The sequence below is a fragment of the Aquarana catesbeiana genome, linkage group LG01, assembly GCF_042186555.1.
Source record: "Aquarana catesbeiana isolate 2022-GZ linkage group LG01, ASM4218655v1, whole genome shotgun sequence".
NCBI lineage: Eukaryota > Metazoa > Chordata > Amphibia > Anura > Ranidae > Aquarana > Aquarana catesbeiana.
In genome coordinates, this window is record NC_133324.1 from 948,812,782 (window position 1) to 948,837,430 (window position 24,649).

Sequence of the window (24,649 nt, forward strand, 5' to 3'; positions counted from 1 at the left end):
CCAACAATGCAGATGAGCTGAGGGCCGCTATCAAAGCAACCTGGGCTTCCATAAGGCTCGGTTCACACGGGGGCGACTTGTCAGGCGACCTAGCCACCTGACAAGTCGCCTCCCGTTCTGTACAATGGAACCGTTCTAATCGGAGCAACGCAAGTCGCTCCGACTTAGAAGAAAGGTTCCTGTACTACTTTGGGGACGACTTGCATAGACTTCTATACAGAAGTCGTCTTGCAAGTCGCCCCGGCAGTCGTGTGCAGGTCGCCTCGGTGAGGCGACCTGCAAGTCGTGCCGCATCTAGTGTGAACCGGCACTAACACCTCAGCAGTGCCACAGACTGATCACCTCCATGCCACGCCGCATTGATGCAGTAATTCATGCAAAAGGAGCCCCGACCAAGTACTGAGTGCATACTATACTGTACATGGACATACTTTTCAGTAAGCCAACATTTCTGTATTAAAAATCATTTTTTTTAATTGGTCTTATGTAATATTCTAATTTTCGGAGAAACTGAATTAGTTACTAGCTGTAAGTCGAAATCATCGAAATTAAAAGAAAGAAAGGCTTGAAATATATCATTCTGTGTGTTACGCATCTATATAAAATATATGAGTTTCACTTTTTGAATTGAATTACTGAATATATGAACTTTTAGATGCTATTCTAATTTTATGAGATGTACCTGTATATATATTTAACAATTGATCTATCCTCAGGGCCGTCTTTACTATTGATTGGGCCCTGGGCAAAAAAAATTCTTGGGCCCCCCCCATGCAAATTGTCTCTCCACCCCAACATTCGAAAAAACAAAACAAACACGTAAACTTATGTATTGCATTGTATTCTACTTGTACTGTCTGCCCTCATGTTGTAAAGCACTGCACAAACTGTTGGCGCTTATATAAATCCTGTATAATAATAATAATGATGGGGAGAAGAGATAGAGAAGTCCAGGGTGATGGGTGGGGGGGGGGATATGGGAGTCCAGGATGATTGGGGGGGGGGAGAGATGGGGGAGTTCAAGATAATGGGGGAAGGGGGGAGATAGGAGTCCAGGATGACACACAGGGATTGGGGGGGTGTACTTTGAGGTGTTTGTATCATACAGGGCACAGAAAAAAATCAGCACAAGGGGTAGTACTTGCATATCCTCCTCCCTCCCGCAAAGTTACCATCTATTGGTCACCTCTGCACATCACTTTGCTTACCTCTGCTTCCTCATCCACAGCTCACTTCTGTATTCCCTGTCTATCTCTGTCCCCCCCCCCTATACAGCTCACCTCTGTACCCCTCTATCCACAGCTCACTTCTGTATCCCCTGTCTACCTCTGCCCCCCCCATCCACAGCTCACTTCTGTATCCCCTGTCTACCTCTGCCCCCCCATCCACAGCTCACTTCTGTATCCCCTGTCTACCTCTGCCCCCCCCATCCACAGCTCACTTCTGTATCCCCTGTCTACCTCTGCCCCCCCATCCACAGCTCACTTCTGTATCCCCTGTCTACCTCTGCCCCCCCATCCACAGCTCACTTCTGTATCCCCTGTCTACCTCTGCCCCCCCCATCCACAGCTCACTTCTGTATCCCCTGTCTACCTCTGCCCCCCCATCCACAGCTCACTTCTGTATCCCCTGTCTACCTCTGCCCCCCCCATCCACAGCTCACTTCTGTATCCCCTGTCTACCTCTGCCCCCCCATCCACAGCTCACTTCTGTATCCCCTGTCTACCTCTGCCCCCCCATCCACAGCTCACTTCTGTATCCCCTGTCTACCTCTGCCCCCCCATCCACAGCTCACTTCTGTATCCCCTGTCTACCTCTGCCCCCCCATCCACAGCTCACTTCTGTATCCCCTGTCTACCTCTGCCCCCCCCCATCCACAGCTCACTTCTGTATCCCCCATCCACCTCTGTACCCCCCCCATGTCCACCTCTATATCTTTCCGTCCACCTTTGTACCCCACATCCACCTCTGTGTTCAGCTCTGTACCCCCATCCACGTTCACTTCTATATCTTTCCGTCCACCTCTGTACCCCCCCCAATGTCCACCTTTGTACCCCCTATCCACCTCTGTAGTACCCCCCCATCCATGTTCACCTCTGTACCCCCCCACCGCTTCTGTTCACCTCCGTACCCCCATGTCCATCTCTGTACCCCCCATGTCCATCTCTGTACCCCCATGTCCATCTCTGTACCCCCCATGTCCATCTCTGTACCCCCCCATGTCCACCTCTGTACCCCCATGTCCATCTCTGTACCCCCCCATGTCCATCTCTGTACCCCCCCATGTCCACCTCTGTACCCCCATGTCCATCTCTGTACCCCCCCATGTCCATCTCTGTACCCCCCCATGTCCATCTCTGTACCCCCCATGTCCACCTCTGTACCTACTATGTCTTCTCACTTCTGTACCCCCCATGTCCACCTCTGTACCCCCCATGTCCATCTCTGTACCCCCCCATGTCCACCTCTGTACCCCCCATGTCCACCTCTGTACCCCCATGTCCATCTCTGTACCCCCCATGTCCACTTCTGTACCCCCCATGTTTTCTCACTTCTGTACCCCCCATGTCCACCTCTGTACCAGCAATTCTCTGCAGTCTGCACAAATGAATCCTCTTCCCCTTCTCTCCACCTTGTTCTTTCTTACCTGGTCACACGGCGGTGCAACGAACACAGTCCCAGCCTATCAGACCCAGCACACAGCCAGAAAACTTCACTCGGCTGTGTGCTACACAGGTCTGCCAGGCGGGGGTGGGGGCGGGAGGAACACAGAGCGCCGCTCTCGCACTGTCATTTACTAGGGTCCGCAGCTCCTGACAGAGGGAGAAGCGGGACGAGCGGGCTCAAACACATGAAGCCCGCAGCTGTCCCGCTCTCCTGTATAATGAATGTAGCCGCTTGGGAGAGCAGGGGGGATCGGCTCCCCCCGCTACTCTGCAAAAACTGCGGGCAGCGCAGGGCTTAAGTGGCAGCTGCTTTGGGCCCCACAGCAATGACAGGGCCCAGGGCAGCTGCCCCTTTTGCCCTGCGTTAAAGACGGCCCTGTCTATCCTGATCCTGATGATCCTGACGGCCGATCTAATTTCTCGAGGCTCTAAAATGCCAGGACAGGACAGATATCCCCCAAATGCCCACTTTTTGGAAAGCAGGCAGTCCGTGGTGTTTAGTAAAAAGCATGGCAAATTTTTTAAAGTTGTAATTCTTGGTCATTTTTTGGGGAAAATTGAGAAATTAAATAAAATTCGTTTTTTTTTTTTCCACAAATTTTTTTTTTTTACATACTGTCACCGGTGCAGTACAGATTCATCATATGACTGGTGGATTGGTGATCAGGGATACTGACTGTTGACAGTATGTTAAAAAAAAAAAATAAATAAATTAAACCTTTTTTTTGTTTTTTTTTATTATTTTTTTTTTACTGTGACCAGAGCAGTGTAATGTTACCATAGTGACACTGTACTACTCTGGGGAGGTGATCAGGATTTTTTTTTTTTTTTTTTTTACACTATGATTGCTTATAACAGTGATGATTACTGTTATAAGCAATCATTTTTTATGAACGGCATCCATTCATTCACAGACATTCTTTGAGCACTATTGTGATTAGCTGTGATTGGCCACAACTAATCACATGGTACAGATAAGCTGTGATTGGCCCTGCCTGTACCATATGACCATTGTGACCAATCACGGAGATTATCATAAAAGTACATAATGAATGGCTATGACTGAAAGCCATTTATTGTGTAAAAATGACTGGTGACTGCTGTAATTGGTCACAGTGGTCACATGGTACCGGGACACAGTTGGTGACAGATTGCGCCGCAATGCAACCTCTAGAACACTTGACTAAATGTACATAATATAACCGGATATTAACATTTATAGGTAATGTTGATCATTTTTTATTGCCTCTCGGGGGATCTGAAAGGAATTTTTTTCCCTGCTGGAGCAAATTAGAGATCATGCTTTGCTGGATTTTTTTTCCCTCTGGGTCAACTGTGGGCATAGGATTGCATATATAAGATTGTATGATTATTATTTTTTTTTTTTTAGGATATTTTTTTTTCAATTTTATTGTTTGAACCAGATGGACTTGTGTCTTTTTTTTCAACCAAACTGACTATGTAGCTATGTACTGTGACTAGGAGGATCTAGGAAGCTCTCGTTCGGCTATCAATTGTCAATAGGACAGGCAGGAAGCGGTTAATAAAACAGAGAATTTTTATCCAGTGCAATTTTACTTCACCTAATTGCAGTACAGAGGATTTTTTTTAGTCTTTTGAAGTATAAAGCCGCGTACACACGATTGGATTTTCCAAGGGGAAATGTTCGATGACAGGCTGTTGTTGGAAAATCCGACCGTGTGTACGCTCCATCGGACAATTGTTGTCGGATTTTCTGCGGACAAATGTTGGATGGCAGGCTTTAAAATTTTCAGCGGACAAACGTCTGTTGTCGGATTTTCCGAGCGTGTGTACACAAGTCCGTCTGACAAAAGTCCAAAATACAAACCTGCATGCCCTGAAGCAAGGAAGAGCTGGAAGCGGTCGGTCTTGTAAACTAGCGTTCGTAATGGATAATTAACATTCGTGATGCGGAAAATTATGAATTACAGCGCATATTCTCTTCTTCTTTAATGGGATAATAATGAAGCTTTTTTTAAAGGCTTTTTCTCTAGTGTTATCAAAAATATTATTATGCTTTTTTTTTTTTGTGCAAGTTACCACAACACCATTATCCCGTAGTTTTTAAGATCAAAGATACAACTATGTTGGTGTTCCTTGTTAATTTTACATTGCATTTTTTTTTAAATGTAACTGCCTACTCCCAAACTGTCATTTGAAGTAAAACACATAGCCAAGTATTATTCTACACAATTTTTTTTGTTGTGCATTAAAAAAAGAAAACAAATAAAATTAGACATGCTATCTGCCAATAGAACTTAACCAAAAAGTACATTCTATGCATCCAAAAATATAGAAAATATAACAAATCAAATCTTTATTATTCAACCAAAAAATAAAATAAAAGTCTCATGCATTTGTCCTGCTTCTTAATATAGGGGGTCAGCAATGCCAAGAGTTGGTGAAAGCAGGGGTCCGTCAACCGGAGATAATCCCGAAAATCATCTGGATTATTCTCCTGGAGCTCCCGCAGCAAAGGCATATGACATAATTGGTCACAATTAATAAAACAACCAATTTTTGGTCCAAGAACTCCTCCTCCTGTTCCTGGAATGGACTTGGGTCAAAGCAATACTCCAAGGCCAATAATAAATAACACGTTATCTCCTTCGATTCAACATGTCTGGTAGACGAACGGCCGTTCAGAAACGAACTGAAAAGCACGAAATGAAAAGCATGAAATGAAAAGCGCGAAATGAAAAGCACGAATCAACTCTCACCAAACTTCTACTAACAATAAATTAGCAGAAGAAGCCCAAAGGGTGGTGCTAAAAAAAACACGTAGTACGTCACTATGTTCGTGTTTGTCGGCCGACAATTTTGTGTCGTTTGTACGCAAGACAAGTTTGGGGCCAACGCCCTTTGGACAAAAGTCAGCGATTTTGTCTGCGAAAAATCTGATCGTGTGTACGAGGCTTAAGAAGACGGTGGCTTTCCTTGGCCCTGTCTCTGCAAAGTACTAATACTGACTGAGGGAATATGAAAGAAACAAGGAGAGTCTAGCCAGCACAGAACAAATTAGCACTAAACAGGAGGGAAAGTGGGAGAAACCAAAATCACATATTAAATAAGTTGTAGTGGCCCAAAACCCCCGCATGCTGCAAAACAATAATAACCTGATGCACTTTAATAAAACACATTGGCGTTATGTTTTCCATTGGGGGTATTTTTTTGACACCCATTCCTCAAGCAAGTCCCGTAAGAAACAGCTTCAGGTCCCCGCTCTACAGAGTTTGGCTAGATGTCTCCCTTCCCGTAGTACTTGAAGGGGTAAATGAATCTATGAAATCAGCCATAGTTTTGCCACAACAAACCAACTTGTACTCTAGTTTCTTAGACTTCGAAAAGCCGTGATAATAGACAACCGGATCCAGACAACAGCTGATGGTAGAGACGCTGACAGATAGGATGTAGGCAAAATAAACGGAGTTTCCAAATGGCTTATCAAAATTCAGATAATAAATGAAAAAGATTACGTTAGTCGGGCCAAAACAGAAGATATACTCAAAAAGTACAACGACACAAAGGACGATGGATCGGGACTTTTTTTTGGGGTTTCCAAATTTTGGTGAGCTCAGACCTCTGATGGTCATTACGTAGCAAAAAGTCGTAACGATAAAAGGCAACAAAAAGAAAGCGGAAATATAAGTGGTAAAATAAGGCAAGTAGAACCTCTGAATGTCTTTCATATCCAACATATCATAGCAAGTGGTGATATTCATCTCGTAAATGCGAACAGTTAGCTTGTTTACAAGGAGCGGCACGGTGCCGGCAATGGAAACCACCCAGATGAGAAGACACACCAGCCAGGCTCTGCTCACGGTGCGCCATGTAAGAGACTGAATTGGGTAGACTACACCGAGAAACCGGTCCACGCTGATACTGGTCATGAGCAGGATGGAACAGTACATGTTGCAGTAGAATGCGACAGTGACAAAGCGGCACATTCCTTCTCCGATCACCCAGTTGTTTCCTGAGAATCGGTAGACGATGTTGAACGGCAGCAAGGTGACGAAGAGGACGTCAGCAACAGCCAAGTTGAACATGAACACCACCGATGGCTTCTTCAGGTGAATTCTGAACAGGAATATCATGATTGCTGTTACGTTCAAAGGCAGCGATAAGAGGAATACAACCGTATAGATGGAAGGTATGAATTTGGTCAACCAAGGACTGAAGACATAGGATAAACTCTGATCTGAAATCACCTTGGAAAAAACGTTCTGTTTATTGTCAATTTCCACACCTGAAAGATAAAAGACATTCAGAAATGACTTAATAAGATGGCACATTTATCTATACAATACTGAAGTGTCAAACATGACAACAATGGTGTTGAGATGTAAGGCTGCGAGGAAATAACTTTTTCATCACAGGAGAACCCTGCCCTCTGGTGGAATAAATGCCTGCAATGTGGATCTGCATGCTGGCCACCCCCGGTAGGTTTCATGAATACAAGTGTTCTGTTCCTTGTAGCACTTACCCCTGAAGGAGCTGCTGTTTTCTTGGACCCCCTTGTTCCCAGAGCCCACCACTCTTGGAGCAGCAACACACTCTCCAACACACCCAGAATGAAGAGGAGATGTTTATGGTCTGTATATAATACTATAATGACTAGAGGGATAAAAACAGCAATAATCCCTCAAACAAACAAGTAAAGCAATGGAAAAATAGAGAATACTCTTGGTAATAAACAAACAGACCATAGAATAACCACTAAACCCTATGCTTAAGGAGGTCCTATCTAATGCCACATACACACGATCGGAAATTTGGCCAGCAAAAGACCGATAAGAGCTTTTGGTCGGAAAATGCGACCGTGTGTATGCTCCACTGGACTTTTGCTGGCCGAATTCCAGCCAGCAAAAGATTAAGAGCATGTTCTCAATTTTTCGGTCGGAAAAAGTTCCTATCCGAAAATGCAATCATGTAGCAATTCTGACACGCAAAATTCCTACGCATGCTCAGAAACAATTTGACGCATGCTCGGAAGCATTTAACTTCATTTTCTCGGCTCGTCGTAGTGTTGTACGTCACCGCGTTCTTGACGGTCGAAAGTTCAGCAAACTTTTGTGTGACCGTGTCCAAGCAAGCCAAGCTTGAGCGGAATTCCGTCAGAAAAACCATCCATGATTTTTCTGACGGAAAATCCGCTCGTGTGTACGCGGCATTAGGGGAAAACTAAGATAACAGCTGAGCGGGCTTTGTCAAGCCCTTTCCCTACAGGTCAGTACACTGGGGCCCCAATCTGGTGTTGAAGTGCTCAGATAAAGATAATGGTGCGGGGTGGTTTTTCAGAGGCTGGGCTTGGCCCCTTAGTTCCTGGCCTGGCTTGCAGTCTCCGCTCTAAAGGCCCATACACACGATACGAAAATCAGATATGATGAGCTGTCTGCTGATTTTCGGATCGCTAGTACGGTGCTTTCGACAGCCGATTTTCGCTTTTAGGTAAGACAAAAGCTGGATGTGCAGACTATAACATTTTTGTTGTACGTGAACACAACGTCCTGCATACCAAGACGTTCTGGACAATTTCATGCTCCCAACTTTGTGGGAACAGTTTGGGGATGGCCCCTTCCTGTTCCAACATGACTGCGCACCAGTGCACAAAGCAAGGTCCATAAAGACATGGATGAGGGAGTTTGGGGTGGAGGAACTTGACTGAGTGGACTGAGTTCATCATATGTTTAATGTGCTTTTATTGTGTCTCTTATGTGACCTTATACCTAGCACAAGGATAGCACACTTTTAATTAGCATTTAGTTGGAGATTCTTCTACAACCCCCAAGACTTAAAGCTGAACTCTGAGCACAAAAATATAATTTTTTCCTGCTCAAAGGCGTTATTCAAAGATATAAAGATTACATTACATTACAGATCAGCTGACACAGCAGCCTTTGCAATACACAATTGTCTTTATGGACCTTGCTTTGTGCACTGGTCCAAATCATTTGGTGGAGGGGGGATTATGGTGTGGGGTTGTTTTTTTAGGGGTTGGACTTGGCCCCTTAGTTCCAGTGAAGGGAACTCTTAAGGTGTCAGTATACCAAGACATTTTGGACAATTTCATGATCCCAACTTTGTGGGAACAGTTTGGGGATGGCCCCTTCCTGTTCCAACATGACTGTGCACCAGTGCACAAAGCAAGGTCCATAAAGACATGGATGAGCGAGTTTGGGGTGGAGGAACTTGACTGGCCTTCACAGAGTCCTGACCTCAACCCGATAGAACACCTTTGGGATGAATTAGAGAGGAGACTGCGAGCCATGCCTTCTTGTCCAACATCAGAGCCTGACCTCACAAATGCACTTCTGGAAGAATGGTCAAACATTGCCATAGACACACTCCTAAACCTTGTGGACGGCCTTCCCAGAAGAGTTGAAGCTGTTATAGATGTAAAGGGTGGGCCAACTCAATATTGAACCCTACGGACTAAGACTGGGATGTCATTAAAGGTCATGTGCGTGTAAAGGCATGTGTCCCAATACTTTTGACAACATAGTTTTAGCGCACTACTCCCTTGCTTTAAGTCTTTGGTTCCCAAAGATAGAATCCAACGGTCTGGAAAGTTGGCACAGGTTATAAACCTAATCCCACTTCAGGCCAGACAAATAACTATATAATTCTGGACTCTCTTTAACCAAACTATACACTTCTTCAGTAAGTTCACAACCCACTTTTGAGAAGGTCAGGGCAATTGCCGTGTCCCACCCTTCGGTGTCAAAGGTTATGGTGGATTTGTCCCCTATCTGATTGACAGTGGAGGACATAGCTCTGGGATCTGATCTTTTAACTGTGGGCACCTGCTCTTCAGAGCTCTCTCCCAATGTACATATGTAAGTCTCTGGTGGCTGCACTTTCCGCCTCAAGGCCCTGAGTACAGGACCCTCAGCCTGCTGAGGTGAGTCTTTAACTCCGTCTTGATCCTCCACTTGGAGGTCAACATTGATAAACGGTTCCTGGGTTTCATTGGTAGAGTCCATTCCCAACTCCTCAATTTCTGGGGTCGACAGTACTTCGCTCAGAAAATCTATCAAGTCTCCAATCTGTTCCTCAGAGATCATTGTTTCAGTTCCAGCATCTGTCACTTCACCATTTTCCTCGGATCCCTTAAACTCCTGCTCAAGAGACCTCCTGGTCCTTTTCCTCGGCTTTTCTTGTTCAGCTGGACTGCACATTAAGTCCTCCTCCTGCTCCCAGAACTCCGCGGGTACTGACACCAGGTCCTCTTCTTCTTCTATCTGTCTCTTCACAGACGATGACACTGGACTAAAAGGTTCTGTAAGTCCACAATCGACATCAAATTCATCACTCTCACTGATTCTCGGTAACCTCATCTTTTGTGACCGTGTACAAGCCGAAGTTGACCTTTGATAATCTTGGTTCCTGTGTACTTCCCTCTGATGAACTGACCAGCACCACTCTGAATGATGCATTGGGTTGTAGATTTCAAAGTCCCAGGCCTCACCGCCTACCTTGAATCTTGCAAATCCGCCCAATGTCAGTTCTGGAAAGTGTCCCTCACTAGGTCCTTGGACGCATAGTGAGTGTACGGATAACACTGCTGGGTTGCACACCCTTTGCTCGCTCCCATCGACGGTCCATGATTGCCACAGAAGGTCGACCCCAGTCTCCTCCATCCGTTTTTCACCTACTTCCTCCTCCGCATGGTCCAGTGCATCCCAGGCTGGGACACCCGGTTTCTCCTCCGCACTACACAGCGGCTGTTCCTCCGACTATCCAGCGCTGGGGTCTCTGAACCCCCAAGCCTTCAAGCCCGACTCCTGCCATCCAGCACTGAGGTCTCTGAACCCTCAGGCCTTCAGGTCTGCTACACGTTCCTCCTACATCTTTACTGTTTTGTCTCCCCTTACTCTCCTCCCCAAAGGCATGTGACCCCCAGCTTATATGCAAGCCCAACTAAAATTAATGATTGTCCCAGAGCTCATCCACAAGCTGCCTGCCACTCCAGTCCAAAGTCCTGCCTCCCTTCCAGAACATTTCCCTGAAAGTTTGAGGGGGAGCCCTCTGAACCAAAGTGTAGGTGGCCATGCCCCTCTCTATTCTACCACTCCCCTCTCCCAGAATAAACAACCAGGCCTAAAATAGGTAAGGCCCTGGCTAAATTTACCTACCACTACCTACAGAAACCCTATCTAGCACCCACCTAAGTGGGGTGGGCGCTACATAGTGTATATTTATACTTATAGTGTAAATGCTGTTTGCTCCAAGTGGCTATTCAGGGATGGGGCAGCATAATTCACCAATCTACAAGAAGATAAAAAGTCTCAATGTATTGAATGGCTCTGGACCAACAATTCACTTTGTTAGGTATTTAAATGTATTCATCTTAGTAAGATAGATGTGTGTACTTACCGTTATATACAAAACTAGTTATTGTTTCTGAAAGAGAAAGAATTGCGTAGAACTGAAATAACACCCAATATATGTAAAAGACAGAAAATTAGGGAAAATCTCTCTAGTGGTGCCCAAAAAAGTAGCAAAACCTGACAAGGGGTTCTAACCCCCCCACCCAACCACCACCCCCACTCCATCCAAACAAAAAACAACAACTTTTGACTGTATGCATTAACCCCATAAGGACTAGTCCAGTGATGGAGAACCTTGGCACCCCAGATGTTTTGGAACTACATTCCCCATGATGCTCAACTACACTGCAGAGTGCAAGAGCATCATGGGAAATGTAGCTCCACATCTGGGGTGCCAAGGTTTGCCATCATTGTACTAGTCTGTATATACACTTTCCTTGCCAGGCCATTTTCTCAGCGCTATGATAGCTTGACTGACAATTACTCCATCATGCAACGCTGTACCCAAATAATTTTATACCATATATTTTTGGTGGTATTCAATAGGCAATGTTTTTTATTTCTGCTACACTATATTACCAAAAGTATTGGGACGCCTGCCTTTACACACACATGACCTTTAATGGCATCCCAGTCTAATGCCGCGTACACACGGTCGGACTTTTCGTCTACAAAAGTCCGACAGCCTGTCCGACAGACTTCCGGCGGACTTCCGGCGGACTTTCGGCGGACTTGCAGCAGACTTTCTAACGAACGGACTTGCCTACACACGGCCACACAAAAGTCCGACGGATTCGTACGTGATGACGTACACCGGACTAAAATAAGGAAGTTCATAGCCAGTAGCCAATAGCTGCCCTAGCATGGGTTTTTGTCCGTCGGACTAGCACACAGACGAGCGGATTTCGGGGTCCGTCGTAGTTACGACGTAAAGATTTGAAGCATGTTTCAAATCTAAAGTCCGTCGGATTTGAGGCTGAAAAAGTCTGCTGAAAGTCCGGAGAAGCCCACACACGATCGGATTACCAGCCAGCTTTAGTCCGTCGGCGTCCGTTGGACTTTTGTAGATGAAAAGTCCGACCGTGTGTACGCGGCATTAGTCTGTAGGGTTCAATATTGAGTTGGCCCACCCTTTGCAGCTATAACAGCTTCAACTCTTCTAGGAAGGCTGTCCACAAGGTTTAGGAGTGTGTCTACGGGAATGTTTGACCATTCGTCCAGAAGCACATTTGTGAGGTCAGGCACTGATGTTGGACGAGAAGTTCTGGCTCGCAGTCTCCACTCTAATTCATCCCAAAGGTGTTTCATCAGGTTGAGGTCAGGACTCTGTGCAGGCCAGCCAAGTTTCTCCACCCCAAACTCCCTCATCCATGTCTTTATGGACCTTGCTTTGTGCACTGGTGCAAATCATTTGGTGGAGGGGGGATTATGGTGTGGGGGTTATTTTTCAGGGGTTGGGCTTGGCCCCTTAGTTCCAGTGAAGGGATCTCTTAAGGTGTCAGCATACCAAGACATTTTGGACAATTTCATTCTCCCAACTTTGTGGGAACAGTTTGGGGATGGCCCCTTCCTGTTCCATCATGACCGATCACCAGTGCACAAAGCAAGGTCCATAAAGACATAAATGAGCGAGTTTGGGGTGGAGGAACTTGATTGGCCTGCACAGAGTCCTGACCTCAACCCGATAGAACCCCTTTGGGATGAATTAGAGCGAAGACTGTGAGCCAGGCCTTCTCGTCCAACATCAGTGCCTGACCTCACAAATACGCTTCTGGAAGAACGGTCAAACATTCCCATAGACACACTCCTAAACCTTGTGGACGGCCTTCCCAGAAGAGTTGAAGCTGTTATAGCTGAAAAGGGTGGGCCAGCTCAATACTGAACCCTACGGACTAATTCCCCGTACACACGGCCGGATTTTCCGACGGGAAATGTTCGATGGACGCTTTTTGTTGGAAATTCCGACAGTGTATAGGCTCCATCGGACATTTTCCATCGGAATTTCCGTCACACAAAATTTGAGAGCTGGTTCTCAAATTTTCCGACAACAAAATCTGTTGTCGTAAATTCTGATCGTAAATTCCGATCTCGTGTACACAATTCCGACGCACAAAATTCCACGCATGCTCTGAATCAAGCAGAAGAGCCGCACTGGCTATGGAACTTCATTTTTCTCGGCTTGTCGTACATGTTGTACGTCACCGCGTTCTTGACGATCAGAATTTCCGACAAGATTTGTGTGACCTATGTGTATGCAAGACAAGTTTGAGCCAACATACGTCGGAAAAAATCGTGTGTACGGGGCATAAGACTGGGATGCCATTGAAGGTCATGTGTGTGTAAAGGCAGGTGTCCCAATACTTTTGACAATATAGTGTATATTTATACTGATAGTGTAAATGCTGTTTTCTCTAAGTGGCTGTTCAGGGATGCGGCAGTCTGGTTCTGCTCAGGATATAGTTCACCAATCTACAAGAAGATAAAAAGTCTGAATGTATTGAATGGCTCTGGACCAACAATTCAGTTTGTTAGGCATTTAAATGTATTCATCTTAGTAAGATAGAAGCGTGTACTTACCGTTGAACCAAAGAAAAGGTAATCTATCTGAAAGAGAAAGAATTACGTAGAACTAAAATAACACCCAATATATGTAAAAGACAGAAAATTAGGCAAAATCTCCTTAGTGGAGCCCAAAATAGCAGCAAAACCTGACAAGGGGGTCTACCCCCCCCCCCCCCCACACACACACACACACACACACACTCCATCCAAACAAAAAACAACAACTTTTGACTGTACATACTGTCAGGGGCGTTGCTAGGTGGCAAAAAACAGAGGTTTCAGCCCGAAGTCTGAGCCCAGCACTGGGGGGGGGGGGGGTAGTACCTATCTGATGTGTGCTGACCTACTTGACACTGACCTACCTGACACACACTGACCTACCTGACATACACTGACGGACCTGACCTACCTGACACACACTGACCTACACTGACCTACCTGACACACACTGACCTACCTGACATACACTGACATACACTGACCTACCTGACATACACTGACCTACCTGACATACACTGACATACAATGACCTACCTGACACACACTGACTTACACTGACCTACTTGACATACACTGACCTACCTGACCAGATTTCAGGTGTCCTCCTGCAGCTCAGTGGTCCGCCCATCACACAGTAGAGTAGACTCCAGGCAGCCAGAGCCCTGATGAGGAGAGCCGGGGCGCTGAGTGGGGTTGGGATCTTCTCATTGTAATTCCCGCCTTCTGGAGCCTGCAGTGCCTATGATGGACGTCACACGTCCCATGATCCCAGCATTGGACCAGTGGGACAGCCATCAGCGCTGCAGGCTCCAGAAGGCGGGACCTGCTATTACACTCAGCCGCTCTCGGGTCAGATCAGTCCCCACTCGGCGGCGGCTCTCGGGGCTAATAAAAGAACCGTGCTCACCCGAGACCCAGGGCTTTTTGGGGACCCACTCGGGGCTTCAGCCACCGTCAGCCCCCCCCCCCCCCGCCGATGCCACTGCATACTGTATGCATTAACCCCATAAGTACTAGTCCAGTGATGGCGAACCTTGGCACCCCAGATGTTTTGGAACTACATTTCCCATGATGCTCAACTACACTGCAGAGTGCATGAGCATCTTGGGCAGTGTAGTTCCAAAACATCTGGGGTGCCAAGGTTCACCATCACTGTACTAGTCTTGTCATGCCTCCAGCCTATAAAGAAAAATAACATCTTCTGGACTTGCAATATCAACATTGCCCACTAGATGCCACTCTCAACAAAGGACTATTGATGGGTAGTGTTCTATGGTTAATAGAAATTTCCTGTCATATCACTAGATACTAGCCCACTTCCTATTACAACTCTTTCATCTTTTACATGAGGAGGACAGACTGCAATGGAGCCAGCTAAGCCTGTACTACATGTTCTGAGGAAATTCCAATCCTTCTAAGGCAGCATCGCTGGTATGCTCAAGACTGTTTATTTGTATACCAAGTAGACATTTGCTATGTTCATGTAATTCTTATATATGTTCATGAACAGGTGACCACCACCTGTTAATCATAATAAGGATCCAAAGTTACAGACAGTCTGGTTATTGTAGGATTCAAGGTTTAAACTGTATGTTGAGCTACATACAAGCCAGGGGCAAACGTGTAGCGAGAACAGAACAAGTCTGTATATACACCTTCCTTGCCGGGCCATTTTTCAGTGCTGTGATAGCTTGACTGACAATTACTCCATCATGCCTTGTCTTGTTGAGTACCTGTGTCAGGAAGCTAGTTGTTAGGTAATTTGGACAGGGTGTATCCCCAATCCTCATTAAATTTAATAGGTACGATGCCCGGCGAGTGTGGAGAGGCGACTCGTTGTACATTTTGCGGCATGTATGCGTTCCTTGATCATCCGATCGAGGGTGAATACTGCTGTGCAAATTGCAAGCACATTGTTTCCCTGGAAGCCCAGGTTCTGAATCTGGGGAAGCAACTGTCAGCACTGAGAAGTTCCTCCATACTAAAGGAGAGCCAGGAAGGTACACAGCAGGTGCCGGCAGGGGCCAGCACAGAGGCTGGTGGAGACAAAGAGGTGCAGGCACTAGGAAAGAGTAGATGGGTGACAGTCAGGAGGGGTAGAGGGGGAAGTGCCAGGGAGGCCGATCCAGGACTGGAGCATCCCAATAAGTGCCATCCATTGAGTGACATTGGTGAAACCAGTCAGGGACCAGCACTGCTGGAGATGAGGGACTCTCCTAGCTTCCGGGGGAAGAACTCCTCCAGTGAGAGTGGGGGGGGGGGGGAAGGTAAAGGAAAGACAGATTCTGGTGGTAGGGGACTCAATTTTTAGAAGGACACAGAGGCCAATCTGTAACAAAGACCTGAAGCGCCGAACAGTATGTTGTCTACCGGGCGCTCAGGTTCGGCACATCACGGATCTGGTGGACAGATTATTGGGAGGGGCTGGGGAAGACCCAGCTGTCATGGTGCACATTGGCACCAATGATAAAGTCAGAGGCAGATGGAGTGTCCTAAAGAACGATTTTAGGGACTTGGGAGCTAAATTGAGGAAAAGTACCTCCAAGGTAGTATCTCAGGAGTACTACCGGTACATCGGGCCACACCAGAAAGGAAGAGGGAGATTAGGGAAGTAAACAAGTGGCTGAAGAGCTGGTGTAGTAAGGAGGAGTTTGGGCTCCTGCAGAACTGGGCCGACTTCTCAGTCAATAACCAGTACTATAGAAGGGACCTAAATGAGGAGGGTGCAGATCAGCTGGGAATGAAGATGGCCAAAAAGTTAGAGGGGTTTTTAAACTAGGCAATGGGGGGAGGGTCTAGAGCTAGAGATAGTCAGCGCGGAACATATTCCAGAGGGTTGTATTGGGGGCATTAGTGGTAGGATGACCAAAGCACATAAATCCAAGGTAAGTATAGTCCTAGTTGCAATCTGTGAACACCCAATAAGAGGATAATATGCGATCGGTCTAAACTATGTGGCATGTTCACCAATGCCAGGAGCCTGGCGGACAAGATGGGTGAACTAAAGATACTGTTGTACGAGGAGGATTTGGATTTTGTGGGAATTTCAGAGACCTGGTTCAACAGCTCTCATGATTGTCTGGCAACCATTCAAGGGTATACCCTTTATTGCAAGCATAGAGAGGGTAAAAAAGGGGGAGGGGTATGCCTATATATCAAGAATAATGTACAAGTGAATGTGAGAGATGACATCACTAAGGGAGCTAGCGAGGAGGTGGAATCCTTATGGGTAGAGCTCCAAAGGGATGAAGTTAAGGGGAAAATAATACTGAGAGTATGCTATAGGCTTCCTAACCTGAGGAAGGAAGGGGAGACAGATCTCCTATCACAATTTGGATTAGCAGCAAGAATGGGAAGTGTTATCATAATGGGAGATTTTACATATCCAGACATAGACCGGGCAGAGGGAACCACGCATTCATCTAAGGCTGGCCAGTTCCTAAATGTCTTGCAGGACAATTTTATGGGTCAGATGGTAGACGCACCAACTAGAAATAAAGCATTACTGGATCTACTGATTACCAACAATACAGACCTGATCACGGCAATTTAGGTAACAGCAATCACAGGTCAATTGGCTTCAGTATAAATCACACAAATAGGAAACATAATGGGAATACAAAGACACTGAATTTCAAAAGAGCCAACTTCCCTAAACTACAAACCTTGCTAGAAGGCATAAATTGGGATAAAAATTAGGAACAAAGAACATGGAGGAGAGATGGGTTTGCTTTAAGAGCATATTAAATAAGGGAATTAGCCAATGCATCCCATTAGGTAATAAATTTAAAAGAGCGAACAAAAGTCCTGGATGGCTTAACTCCAATGTAAAAATGCATATAAAAGCAAAGGAGAAGGCCTTCAAAAAATACAAGGTTGAGGGATCATTATCAGCATTCAGACTTTATAAAGAATGTAACAAGAAATGTAAGGGTGCAATAAGGACAGCTAAGGTAGAACATGAAAAACATAGCGGAGGAGAGCAAAAAATATCCCAAGAAATTCTTTAAGTATGTAAACAGTAAAAAAGGGAGGACAGACCATATTGGCCCCATAAAGAATGAGGAAGGAAATCTGGTTTCAAAGGATGGGAAGATGGCAAAGGTATTGAATTTATTCTTCTCAGTCTTCACAAGGGAATCGGGGGGCTTTAGTAACCAAAACTGCAGTGTTCATCCTCAGGACACATCACAGGAAGCACCTCCATGGTTAACAGAGGACAGAATTAAAATTAGACTTGGGAAACTTAACATTAATAAATCACCGGGACCAGATGGCTTGCACCCGAGGGTACTTAGGGAACTCAGTCAAGTAATTGCCAGACCATTGTTCCTAATTTTTACTGACAGTCTACTGACTGGAATGGTATCAGCTGATTGGAGAAAAGCCAATATAGCACCAATATTTACAAAGGGCCCAAAATACATCCCTGGGAATTACAGACCAGTTAGCCGAACATCAATAGTATGTAAACTCTTGGGGGGATGATAAGGGACTATATACAAGATTTTAGTAATGAGAACGGTATCATTAGCAGTGATCAGCATGGATTCATGAGAAATTGTTCTTGCCAAACCAATCTATTAACCTTCTATGAAGAAGTGAGTTGCCATCTAGATAAAGGAAGGCCCGTAGACGTGGTGTATCTGGATTTTGCAAAAGCATTTGACACAGTTCCCCATAAACGTTTACTGTACAAAATAAGGTCTATTGGCATGGACCATAGGGTGAGTACATGGATTGAAAACTGGCTACAAGGGCGAGTTCAGAGGGTGGTGATAAATGGGGAGTACTTGAAATGGCCAGAGGTGGGTAGTGGGGTTCCCCAGGGTTCTGTGCTGGGACCAATCCTATTTAATTTGTTCATAAACGACCTGGAGGATGGGATAAACAGTTCAATCTCTGTATTTTTGAACAATACTAAGCTAAGCAGGGCAATAACTTCTCTGCAGGATGTGGAAACCTTGCAAAAAGATCTGAACAAATTAATGGGGTGGGCAACTACATGACAAATGAGGTTTAAAGTAGAAAAGTATAAAAAAATACATTTGGGTGGAAAAAATATGAATGCAATCTATACACTGGGGGGAGAACCTCTAGGATGGAAAAGGACCTGGGGGTCCTAGTAGATGATAGGCTCAGCAATGGCATGCAATGCCAAGCTGCTGCTAACAAAGCAAACAGAATATTGGCATTAAAAAGAGGATCAACTCCAGAGATAAAACGATAATTCTCCCGCTCTACAAGACTCTGGTCCGGCCGCACCTGGAGTATGCTGTCCAGTTCTGGGCACCAGTCCTCAGGAAGGATGTACTGGAAATGGAGCGAGTACAAAGAAGGGCAACAAAGCTAATAAAGGGTCTGGAGGATCTTAGTTATGAGGAAAGATTGTGAGCACTGAACTTATTCTCTCTGGCGAAGAGACGCTTGAGAGGGAATATGATTTCAATATACAAATACCGTACTGGTGACCCCACAATAGGGAAAAAAGTTTTTTTGCGGAAGGGAGTTTAACAAGACTCGGGGCCACTCATTAAAATTAGAAGAAAAGAGGTTTAACCTTAAACTACGCAGAGGGTTCTTTACTGTAAGGCTGGATTCACACCTATGCATTTTTAGTGCTTTTTGCATTTTGCAGATTTGCACTACAGCCCATTTACCATGGTTTCCTATGGAACATGTTCTGTAGTGCAAAGCTGCAAAATGCAAAAAGCGCCAAAACTGCATAGGTGTGAATCCAGCCTAAGAACGGCAAGGATGTGGAATTCCCTTCCACAGGCAGTGGTCTCAGCGGTGGGGCATCGATAGTTTCAAGAAACTATAAGATAAGCACCTGAACGACCACAACATACAGGGATATACAATGTAATACTGACATATAATCACACACATAGGTTGGACTTGTGTCTTTTTTCAACCTCACCTACTATGTAACTATGTAACTATGCAACGCTGTACCCAAATAATTTTATACCATATATTTTTGGTGGTATTCAATAGGCAATGTTTTTTATTTCTGCTACACTATATTACCAAAAGTATTGGGACGCCTGCCTTTACACACACATGAACTTTAATGGCATCCCAGTCTTAGTCAGTAGGGTTCAATAATGAGTTGGCCCACCCTTTGCAGCTATAACAGCTTCAACTCTTCTGGGAAGGCTGTCCACAAGGTTTAGGAGTTTGTCTATGGGAATGTTTGACCATTCTTCCAGAAGCACATTTGTGAGGTCAGGCACTGATGTTGGACAAGAAGGCCTGGCTCGCAGTCTCCGCTCTAATTCATCCCAAAGGTGTTTCATCAGGTTGAGGTCAGGACTCTATGCAGGCCAGCCAAGTTTCTCCACCCCAAACTCCCTCATCCATGTCTTTATGGACCTTGCTTTGTGCACTGGTCTAAATCATTTGGTGGAGGGGGGATTATGGTGTGGGGTTGTTTTTCAGGGGTTGGGCTTGGCCCCTTAGTTCCAGTGGAGGGTACTCTTTAAGGCGTCAGCATACCAAGACATTTCGGACAGTTTCATGCTCCCAACTTTGTGGGAACAGTTTGGAGATGGCCCCTTCCTGTTCCAACATGACTACGCACCAGTGCACAAAGCAAGGTCCACAAAGACATGGATGAGCGAGTTTGGGGTGGAGGAACTTGACTGGCCTGCACAGAGTCCTGACCTCAACCCGATAGAACCCCTTTGGGATGAATTAGAGCGAAGACTGTGAGCCAGGCCTTCTTGTCCAACATCAGTGCCTGACCTCACAAATGTGCCAACGAATGGTCAAACATTCCCATAGACACACTCCTAAACCTTGTGGACGGCCTTCACAGAAGAGTTGAAGCTGTTATAGCTGAAAAGGGTGCGCCAACTCAATTTTGAACCCTACATACTAATGCCCCGTACACACGGTCGGATTTTCCAAGGGGAAATGTTTGATGGGAGCTTTTTTTGGAAATTTGGACTGTGTGTATAGGCTCCATCGGACATTTTCCATCGGAATTTCCGTCACACAAAATTTGAGAGCTGGTTCTCAAATTTTCCGACAACAAAATCCGTTGTCGTAAATTCCGATTGTAAATTCCGATCGTGTGTACACAATTCCGACGCACAAAATTCCACGCATGCTCGGAATCAAGCAGAAGAGCCACACTGGCTATTGAACTTCATTTTTCTCGGCTCGTCGTACGTGTTGTACGTCACCGCGTTCTTGACGATCGGAATTTCCGACAAGATTGACAAGTTTGAGCCAACATACGTCGGAAAAAATCCATGGATTTTGTTGTTGGAATGTGCGATCGTGTGTACGGGGCATAAGACTGGGATGCCATTGAAGGTCATGTGTGTGTAAAGGCAGGCATCCCAATACTTTTGACAATATAGTGTATATTTATACTGATAGTGTAAATGTTGTTTTCTCTAAGTGGCTGTTCAGGGATGGATGTTCAGTCTGGTTCTGCTCAGGATATAGTTCACCAATCTACAAGAAGATAAAAAGTCTGGATGTATTGAATGGCTCTGGCCCAAAAATTCACTTTGTTAGGCATTTAAATGTATTCATCTTAGTAAGATAGAAGCGTGTACTTACCGTTGAACCAAAGAAAAGGTGATGTATCTGAAAGAGAAAGAATTGAGTAGAACTGAAATAACACCCAATATATGTAAAAGACAGAAAATTAGGCAAAATCTCCTTAGTGGAGCCCAAAATAGCAGCAAAACCTGACAAGGGGTTCTAACCCCCCCCCCCCCATCCAAACAAAAAACAACAACTTTTGACTGTACATACTGTCAGGGGCGTTGCTGGGTGGCAAAAAAAAGGGGCTTCAGCCCGAAGTCCGAGCCCAGCACTTGGGGGGGGTTAGTACCTACCTAACCTACACTGACCTACCTGACATACACTGACCTACCTGACATACACTGATCTACCTGACACACACTGGCCTACCTGACATACACTAACCATTACACCTACCTACCTGACATATACTGACCTACCTGACACACACTGACATACACTGACCTGCTTGACATACGCTGACCTACTTGACTTACACTGACCTACCTGACTTACACTGACCTACCTGACACACACTGACTTACACTGACCTACCTGACCAGACTTCAGGTGTCCTCCTGCAGCTCAGCGGCCCACCCATCACACAGTAGAGTAGACTCCAGGCAGCCAGAGCCATTCACTTTGTTAGGCATTTAAATGTATTCATCTTAGTAAGATAGAAGCGTGTACTTACCGTTAAACCAAAGAAAAGGTGATCTATCTGAAAGAGAAAGAATTGCGTAGAACTGAAATAACACCCAATATATGTAAAAGACAGAAAATTAGGCAAAATCTCCTTAGTGGAGCCCAAAATAGCAGCAAAACCTAACAAGGGTTTCTCACCCCCCCCCCCCACCCCACCCACCATCCAAACAAAAAACAACAACTTTTACAAATTTACAACAACCAGTTCTGTGCACCAGTCCTCAGGAAGGATATACTGGAAATGGAGCGAGTACAAAGAAGGGCAACAAAGCTAATAAAGGGTCTGGAGAATCTTAGTTATGAGCAGGGATGAGCTTCGAGTTCGAGTTGAACCCATGTTAGACTCGAACATTGTGTGTTCGACCATTCGCCGAATTGCGAATGTTATGGGCCGTTCACTCCAAATTCGAGTGGCGCGTCACAGCCCATAATTCACTGCGGCATCGCAGTGCATTGTTGGCTGATGATTGCCCAAGGATGCACTATGACCCGCATGCTTGGCCAATCACAGCGCCGTCTGAACAGAGAGCCGTAATTGGCCAAAGCCAGGGTGGCAGGTTGAAGTATTTACAGTTAGTGTACTGTGTACCCTGCACAGTTGCACCTATAGCTACCTGAAGACAAGTCCTGTTGTTCTTCTTCTGATCCTATTAATAACACAGCCAGGCAGGTTGAAGTATTTACAGTTAGTGTACTGTGTACCCCTGCACAGTTGCATCTATAGCTACCTGAAGACAAGTGCTGTTGTTCTTCTTATGATCCTATTAATACCATAGGCAGGCAGGTTAAAGTATTTACAGTTAGTGTACTGTGTACTCTGCACAGTTGCACCTATAGCTACCTGAAGACAAGTCCTGTTGTTCTTCTTCTGATCCTATTAATACCATAGGCAGGCAGGGTGAAGTATTTACAGTTAGTGTACCATGTACCCTGCATAGTTGCACCTATAGCTACCTGAAGACAAGTGCTGTTGTTCTTCTTCTGATCCTATTAATACCACAGCCAGGCAGCTTGAAGTATCTACAGTTAGTGTACTGTGTATCCCTGCACAGTTGCACCTATAGCTACCTGAAGACAAGTGCTGGTGTTCTTCTTCTGATCCTATTAATACCACAACCAGGCAGCTTGAAGTATTTTAAGTTAGTGTACTGTGTACTAGAGGTCGACCGATATGGGTTTTTCTCTGGCCGATGCCGATATTTAGAAATCGCGGTGGCCGATGGCCGATATGTGATGCCGATTTTTTTGGGCCGATATATTAGGCCGATTTTTTTTTTTTTCTTTTTTTTTCCCCCCTTCATCTCATAAAATCTAACAGTTAGACCCCTTTCACACTGGGGCGTTTTTTTAGGCGTTTTTGGGCTAAAAATAGCGCCTGTAAAGTGCCTGTAAAACGGCTTCCCTACAGTCTCAGTGCGATATCCCGAGTGCTTTCACACTGAGGCGATGCGCTGGCAGGATGTCTTTGGAGTGGTGTATACCGCTGCTCCACCATTCCTGCCCATTGAAATAAATGCGCACCGCTGCTGAAGCGGCTGCAAAGCGGCTGCAAAGCGTTTCGGCAGCAGGACATCAGGGGCGCATTTAACCCCTTCCTCGGCCGCTAGCTGGGTTATAAGCGCCCCGCTAGCAGCCGAATAGCGTCGCTAAAATGACGGTAAAGCACCGCTAAAACTAACAGCGTTTTACCGTCAACGCCTGCCCGCTCCAGTGTGAAAGCAACCTTAAGTAATAAGTGATACCGAAAATTTTTTACATTTAAACATTTATTGAACAAAACAAACCTCCAATCAGTTCACTTGTATGTATAATTTAGATAAAAAAAAAAATAACTATATCTTAAATATTAAATACACAAAAACAGGTAACCAAAACTTTTGGACGAAAAAAAATGGGCTAACTTTACTGCTTATTTTTTTAATTAGTGTATTTTATTTTAAAAAATTGCGTTTGAAAGACCGCTGCACAAATACCGTGTGACATAAAATATTGCAACAACCGCTATTTTATTCCCTAGGGTCTCTGCTAAAAAAAATATATATAATGTTTGGGGGTTCCAAGTGATTTTCTAGCAGAAAATACAGAATTTTTACTTGTAAGCAACAAATGTCAAAAAAGATTTAGTCTTTAAATGGTTAAACTGAGAACTTCTACACACGGAGTTCAGTCTATTGATAAAAGAACCTGAAAGAGATACAATGTATCTTCTTATCAGACTTGGCAGGCTGCCCAGAGGAGGAGAGAAGAAACCTTCAGACAACTTGCAATTGACTTCTATTACAGAAGTCATTTGCAAGTCCCGCTAAAGTTATAATCGTTTTTTTTTTATCAGCACAATCGGCCAATGCCGATTAAGTAAAAAAAGCCAAATATCGGCCGATATATCGGTCGACCTCTACTGTGTACCCTGCACAGTTGCACCTATAGCTACCTGAAGACAAGTGCTGGTGTGCTTCTTCTGATCCTAATAATACCACAGGCAGGCTTTCTGCTGGCTGCAGTATAATCAGTATGTATATGCATCCCAGTTTTGTGCAGCTACATCTCACTGCAGGCCATTAGTATGTCTGGAAGGCCGACAAGGAGAGGCAGACAGTCACAAGCCAATAAAAGAGGGCAAGCAGGCTCTGTGTCTAGAGGCAACAGTGCTGGTCGTGGAGACGGTGCATCCTCATCAGCACGTGGCCGTGGGACACGCTTGTCCTTTTTTTCGGCAGCTGGCTGTGTTGAGCCGCAACAGGCGGAAGACTTGGTTGAGTGGATGACCAAGCTGTCCTCATCCTCCTCATCCTCTCTCACCCAGGCTCAGGGTACTTTGTC

At 45.3% G+C, this 24,649-nt stretch overlaps 1 pseudogene; it reads right to left on the reverse strand.

Moving 5' to 3' along the window:
• Positions 1 to 5,635: 5,635 nt before the first annotated feature.
• LOC141126364 (proteinase-activated receptor 1-like) overlaps positions 5,636 to 24,649 on the reverse strand; it is a 60,192-nt pseudogene continuing 41,178 nt past the window's right edge.